Source organism: Wasmannia auropunctata, unplaced genomic scaffold, assembly GCF_000956235.1.
Source record: "Wasmannia auropunctata unplaced genomic scaffold, wasmannia.A_1.0 LD335569.1, whole genome shotgun sequence".
Lineage (NCBI taxonomy): Eukaryota > Metazoa > Arthropoda > Insecta > Hymenoptera > Formicidae > Wasmannia > Wasmannia auropunctata.
The window spans coordinates 23,814-32,046 of record NW_012027321.1 but is presented as its reverse complement, the minus strand read 5'-3'; positions in this window follow the sequence as shown (position 1 = coordinate 32,046).

The window sequence follows — 8,233 nt, the reverse complement described above, 5'->3', positions numbered from 1 at the left end:
TCCGCCTCAAATCAAAATCTTATTCTATCATGGGAGTCACGACGAGTTTGATAATTTAAAAACACGATAACTCAACCGAAATATGCCCCACGCGGAAGAAGGCGTCGATCGTGTATCGGGCGTTAACAGATTGATACTTGTAATTACAGGTGGCCTCCCTGTATAATTACAAGTCTAAACGCGCGAATTTTATTATATATGATTAATCTAAGTCTGAAAATTTAACGGCAATATTTTCCACAGCTCGAAATGCGAATTAAGTTCAATTTTATTCGCGATAATCGCGTTATATACTTCTAATAATTCCGAAATAATTATACGAGATCGCGTGCGAATTAATAAGATAAGGGATTCTTAGAGTTGTTAGAGTGTACCGATGGACGATTAGGCTTTTCGATCTTCATCGTGAATTAATAAATATATACATATATATATATATATATATATATATATATATGTATATATAAGAATCTATGAAATAGTGCGGATAATAAACTTATAATTATTGTAATTTTTATACGGAATGAATTATTTTTAATGTCTCAAGCTGCTCCTTTTAGTGCAATTTGAAAGTAAAAAATAGTTGCAGTGTGCTACGAAGAAAATCCTTATAGGAATTTCTGAGGGCTCTCAGATTGTGCGATTATAGTCCATCGATACCGTTATATCTAAGTTATCTGGCAACGAAAAGAAGCACTTGTCGCTAGCCACGGAATTGTTAACGAAACCAAATTTTTTTTTAGACGAGCCAACCACGGGTGAGAATTGATCAAAACGGTACGCGACATAACATCTTGATTGCTGCATGTCGATCATTAATTGTCGTGATGTCGAACGCAGATCTATTTACAATAATAATTTTTGTAAATTTTATATATTCCACCTTTATAAATGTAATCATTTATACTATTAATAATTGATGTAATATTACTAATATTGTAAATAAATATTCGGGTGTAGGTTTAAACACTTTCGCGGCAACACGCGTCGCGCAGTCATTGAAATTAATTGTTTCAAAAGACACCATAGTCCTCTGCACAATTCATCAACTAGATATGACGGTATACAATATATTCAGCCATGTAATATTAATGACTGATAGTAGATCTATATATTTTGGATCTGTGAGAAACGCCACAGATATTTTTGATATTCCGATTGTTGAGATTTTGAATTCCGACTTTCGCAATTAGATTTATCAAATAACGGAACAGCATCGATACAATTTATGCATAGTCAGGATTATCAATGTCCCACGAACTATGACGAGTTTGATTATTATATAAACGTTCTGTCACACACGCTAGAATCAAGATCGCATTATTGAGCTGTGCCAAGCAATCTTATGATCGCCATCAAAGATTCCTGTCGAGAATGTCCCTAGTCGAGAATGTCTCGATTTTCCATATCAATCCTCAAAAGTATTGAAATAAAACAACATAATTTCTCAAATTTTTTCCTAATAATCCACTGATAATCTCTATTGTAGAAAATCAGGATGGTTCGTGCAATTTTATGGGTTGCTCTGGAGAACATTTCCTGAAGGATAGGAGAACAGCCTTCGAGAATTGGATTGCGAGGTTTTCTCGCGCGGTAATAAGATAGAAAGAAAACTTGGAGTGACTTTGATCAAATTTCAAATTTAACTTAATCGGCGATTTAATCAACTCAATCGGTAGAATTGCTTGTGGCAAAATTTTTAACTATATAAATTCGTTGTTTTTAATCAAACTTTTTCCTACATGCTCAACAATAAAAGATTAATAATTCCATAAATATGTATATTAATAACATAATATTACATAGATATTACTTGATGAAGAGAGACCGACAGATAGATAGAAAGAGGAACGAGCGATACGCTAACTCGTACAAAAGTGATGCTCAACGAAAAGGTGAGGGGAGTTAAAGGAATATCAAAACGTAATCAATTAGGATCGAGTTATGAGGAATGTCGATTGTCTGCCCAAATCTTTTCAAACCTTAAACGAGGTTAATTCGGTTTGTTAGATTTGTAAGTTAAAAGTTAACGGACACGCGAAAAAAAAACCAAAAGCAAAACTTTTTGTAAAAAGTTAGAAAGGGAAAACATTAGCAGGATTTGGTGTTAAGTATTATTAAATAACGTAATAGAAAAAAAATTATTATTATTATAATATTATTTTATTATTATTGATTATTACGTTTTATTATTATCATTATTGTCACTATTAATTATATGACATTGTTCATGTACGTACTTAACGAACGGACGGAATGTATACATGATCAAAAACTTTGTTATAAAAATGCGCTAATTGTAAGAGAAAGAGAGAGAGAGAAAGGTTTCCACAACAGGAAAAAGATAGTAATAGAAAATTTACGATGAAAACACAAGAAAATATATTCTTATTATGAATACGACCATTTCTTTATATATCCTTTACATATCCTTCCATTGTATATATATATATAAGCTTAATTACACAAACAGGTTGTAATATATATTGCCTGTTATCCTCAATAATATTAATATGGGAAACATTAATATGGGAAAAGGGAAAACATTAGTAGAATTTAGTGTTAAGTATTATTAAATAACGTAATAGAAAAATAAATTATTATTATTATATTATTTCATTATTATTGATTATTACGTTTTATTATCATTATTGTCACTATTAATTATATGATATTGTTCATGTACGTACTTAACGAACGGACGGAATGTATACGTGATTAAAAACTTTGTTATAAAAATACGCTAATTGTAAAAGCAAGAGCGAGAGAGAGAGACAGGTTTCCACAACAGTAAAAAAATGGTAATAGAAAATCTACGATGAAAACACAAGAAAATGTATTCTTATTATGAATACGATCATTTCTTTATATATATATCCTACTCCCATTGTATATATATATAAGCTTAATTACATAAACAAGTTATTAATATATATTGCCTGTTATCCTCAATAATATTAATATCTCTATTAATAAAATCACGAAAACCGAAAACAAATATATTGTCATTAAAAGAGAAACTGTGATTTTGTCAATTAATTATGCATATCCGTAACTATTAAAAATAAAATACTAAATTGCCACTACTGATGGCACGAAGTGATAATTAAAATATTTTAAGACTCACCAATCTTCAATGCGCAGCAGCGGAGTTGTCATATTAATCTGTAAAATACGAATAAATATTAAAAAGCTGTGCCCAAAAAAATATTTCAAAAAATAAATATTACATGTTAAATTTATATTTGCTTTTTTTTAAGTAAAACAATAAAAAGGATTATATTATTTTCAAAGATAATTCTTACAGATATTAATTTTTACAAAAATGGATAAATAAATAAATTCTCGCTCTCTCTCTCTCTCTCATATTGTCTAAATAATTTGAAATTAATCAATCATTTCAATCTGTGTTAATATTTTCCAAATAATTTATATTAAGTATATCATATTTTTTCAATTTCTAATAAATATTATTAACATTCTATCAAATATTTTGAGTATCTTAAAATAAAATCTGAAATACTTCCTACAGATTGTATTACACAGATTGATATAAAAAGTGAAGCATCACGTAAACGGACAATCAACTTGAATAAGAAAAAGTAAAAAGTAGGTATAAATAATACATATGATATAGTAAAATAGAAATAATACATATACATATAATAAGTTGCAAATCCGATACCAGTATAATTTCATTAAGCTCAATTTGCAACGCTTATGATACCTACGTCAAGAAAGAACATTAATGTCGAACGTCGCGATTCATTTCTTAGAAAAAAGTAAAAGACTCATTATTGCACGTCTATTATATATACATTGGTATTCGAATTTGACAATGAACTCAGCGCAATTATACCGATATATGGATCTAATCCAAAATTACAAGATGCTCACCCACGGTTGCTCCGCCGTTGCCTGATGCCACCCCGGGCCTGCTCCTGCTCCTCTATCGCTTCGCCGTTGCTCGGGATTCCTGGCACTGTAGCACACTATAGACACACGCGACTCCACGGCAACGCGCGACACAGGCGGGGGGCTCTCCGCGCGGCTACCGTCCACGGCGACGCGGCACCTGTTGCTCCCGCCTGTACTTGTACGTCCACTCGATCTTCGAATGATTGTCGCGAGACAATAAATTTGCGTTTGGCGACGATAAACGCGCCTCGTATCGCGATACAAGCAAATCGCGCGGGTTCAAGCTAGAGGGGAAAATCGAAACGTATATACGTTAAAATATCGTCAAAATACGCCAAAATACCGCTTCGCGAAGTATGGCGGTGTCGGCGGGCCGGGGTGGGTACGCGCCGTTTCATCGCGTTGTCGCGCGAGATATTCCGAGCTTCGCGATCTCTCGCGTTTCGCGAAATCGCCGATATATTATAGACTTACGTCACGCGGTTGACGAACATCGAAAGAGACGAGGCGATCGCGACGATATACTTACGAAAAGGAAGGCGTCCCCGGCACCGCGCGCGTCCGTCCGCGACATTTTGCTAATGGCTGGAAAATGACGCCACTCACGCCACTGCCTCCCCCTCCTCCCCCCCCCTCGCCCTTCCCCGCAAACGTCGCACGAGTCGATGTCCATTTCTATTAAGGTAGATTAACTTTTGATCGTGGTTTAACAGGTTTAACAATTGCTTTTTATCTTTTTCTGATTCTTAGAATTAAAGAAAGACAGAAAGTAAAGTTAAACCGTGATTGAAGTTAATCAACATTAGTAGAAATAGATGTATTAGCGACTAATTCGGTCGCGAATTCGGACCGCTTGGAAACGCGACGCGATTGAAATTCAATGTCGAGAGCGTGCACGACGAATTCTGCGGAATTATTACGATACGAGGCACTGATACGCAGCTTCCCGGCTTTTGTTACGCGATCACGTCGATCGATCTTCGACGATTCGGAGAGATTCACCGTATTTATGCTAATTCATGCTAGCGATCGAGCTATTCGTGTTCAAATTTCGACTTACGAGAGAGCGACGTGCAAAAAGCGACGCCCGAATCCGAGCGTAGCTGACGAGATTAAGTAGTTATACCTTCCCGCTTCGATTCCCGGCAAGTAAATCGTACTACTCGAAGTACCCACTGGGAATGGCAAAGTCCCGAAATGCCTAATCGACGTATACGTACACGTTAACTGTTAGCAAATGTACTCGCGCTTGGCGTCCCGCGTCCTGCCGCGTTCGTACCTCGAAGGATAATGCCTGCGTCGGCGCGCGACACCGCGCCGCGGTGATACCCGACTGCACCCGACACCACACGCGGAGTGGATTCGGCGGCGCGGCTCCGCGCCCCTTTTCGTCCGCTTCGCCCGCACCCCGCGCCAGCGCGAGCAACACCGTCCTCGCGCGAACGACACAAGGACGATACGTACGACGATGTAAACAAAGGCGTACGCAAAAAACCGACGCCGAACGCCGAGCGCCAGCCCGGCCGGCCGGCCTGCCTTAAAATATATTCAATGAAAAATATTCTTCGCCACCGAAGAAAATACGGATTAAATATTTTTATGCTCTCTCCTACTCTTTCTCTTTGTACCTCGATTTTTAACAAACACTTAACTTAAGTTATATTGCGAATACATTTGCTTTATACATTAACCGCTAATAATTTCCATAATTAATATTTATTTAATTACATACTGCAAGAACACTGTTAAATCTATAGTGTCAAACTGAACCTTATTTAAGTCGCCATTGCTCTTACTTAATAAATAGTTCTTTTTTACTAAAACAATGGAATTAAGTAATTTAAAACAGTTTGAATTTAACCCAAATTTGGGTTAAATTCCATTGTTTTATTTTAAAATAACTATATTGTTTTAGTTAAAAATAACTATTTATTAAGTAGGAGCAGTGGCGGCTTAAATAAGGTTCAGTTTGACACTATATGTAGATTTAACAGTGAAGATATAAATTAAGATGTTATTGGAGCAAATTGATACAGGCGATATGTACATACCTGTTATTTGAAGAGAACTTATGATTTAAATAATTAATAGAATAATAATAAATTAATATTGTAATTATATTGTTACTATATTAATAATAATAATAATAATAATTCACATACTGAATACAATTTATGTCCTGTGTATTGTGATATATTTATTAAAATAAAAAATGAATAGTAAAAATTGTACATCGCTTCTGTGATTTTAATCGAAATCTTTTAAAAGATTAACATTTACATAGCGATTGAGAAATATCGAGATGCATTGCGTACGACGCAAAAGAAGAATAAACGAAATGAATTAACGACGCACGCGTATAAATCGCGCGTGGCTAACTAAGATTACGAATTGAAAAGGTTCGCTCAAATCTTCGCATTGCGTAAAAGAAGACTCAGCATTATTGCTAAATATCAGTAGCTAGTTCAAACTTTGCGTCGTTGCTAAAAATTAGCTATTTAATATAAAATGGATTTGTTGTCAAATACAATTTTATTGGCTAATATAAAAGCGTACTTTAATAGGAGTATAGCTAAGAAAGAATGATTTTGCTGAAAAATTTAAAAGTTTTGCTAAATATTCTTCAACAGAATTAGCTAAACGTCATTTGATTTCAGCAGCAAATTTTTTTTGCTGTATCGCCTAAATTTTAACAACTAATAAATTTAGCTTTGACAATAACGATATTAGCTATGTTCCTATTTTTTATAAAGACACACGTTAGCTGCCACGGCTATATTTTAGCTCCATTTGCTAATCCTTTCTCTGCGTGTCGTGCCACGTTATCGTATTATTTCTTTATCGGTGGCTGATCCGTCACTAATTAATTGTTAGAATAACGGCACAAAAACTCGGTTTAATCAGAAAATTAAATGCGCCTGTGAGACGCGTGAATTCCATCGGATGGTTCATGCACACTGAAAAAAGTAATCTTGCAATTATAGCGAGAATTATTTAAACACGAAAAATTAGCTAAAACGGATAAGTGATTAGTAAGTACTGCGATACCATATATGTTTTGTATTTAATCAATATAGATAACAGAGACAGAAATTATATCTGAACTATTTGTCAAATTTAGCAAGAAAATTTTTCTATGAACGTTTAATCAATCCAGACTCCAATCATATTTGATTATGAGGCCATATTTTCTTGCATATATTCTTAGAATATGATTGCTATAAATTCTACGTATGACAGACAATTTTTTACAAAGTGACTATTTTGACCAATGGGATCAAAATGAAGCAAAAACTTGGCGTGCCCGAATTGTATTAATAATTTAATTGATAAGATGTATATGTATAAAGATAAAATGTATAAAAAACGGGCACGCCAAGTTTTTGCTTCACTGTGATCCCATTGGTCATTTTAGTCACTTTAAACCTGTTTTATGAAACTTAAAAATATTTGGAAAGACAATGGCATTAAACTTTTGCTGCATGTACACTTTTGGATGATTAAACGGTTTATTAAAAAGAAATTTTTGTGTCTAATCAAATACTAGGCAACTTGTATGATCTCATATTTGTTTTTGGACAATTTTTATTTGTTAAAATAATATTTTTGGTTTAAGAAGAATGTAATGTATATAATACTTTTTTATATCCTTGGCGTAATCTTTTTTTTTAAAAGAGATTTGGTAGTATTATTTGCTTCAGAATTATTATTCACGATAATAACGCCAATACTTTGTGATCTTGATATTCTAAATATGTTTGATAAATAATAGACGCATTGCGTTATTTACACTTTGTCAATAATAATTTTAAAGAGATGTAATGTATTATTTAATTTTATTAGAGATGTGCACGTCCACAACACATAAATATATATAAATCTGCAAATAAATATATTTTCAATTTTTAATTAGACCGGTTTTTAATTTCAAACTGCATTAACATAATTATATTATTACAAATGTTTTTAAAAAAAGTTTTGCAAATTGATGCGCTTTTATTAAACGCTCGTAAACGACTACTCATTTACACTGATAAGTTTTTGTTTTTGCTCATTTACTGTACTGTTGATAAGCGTCTGTCTATGACCGTACGTACTATATATAACGTAAACTATAGCTATTCAGTTCTGACAATATAATAATCAGACATGACCTTTGATCTATTAACTTTTAAGCCTCATATATTTGATTCTTTGTATTTTCTTGCATGCGAACTTGAAATTCAGCTTGTTATCTTGTTTAATTCTAGTAATTTGGTAGATTATACGCAATCTATTACAATACGACAAATTGCATTATGTGCAACAGTCTTTA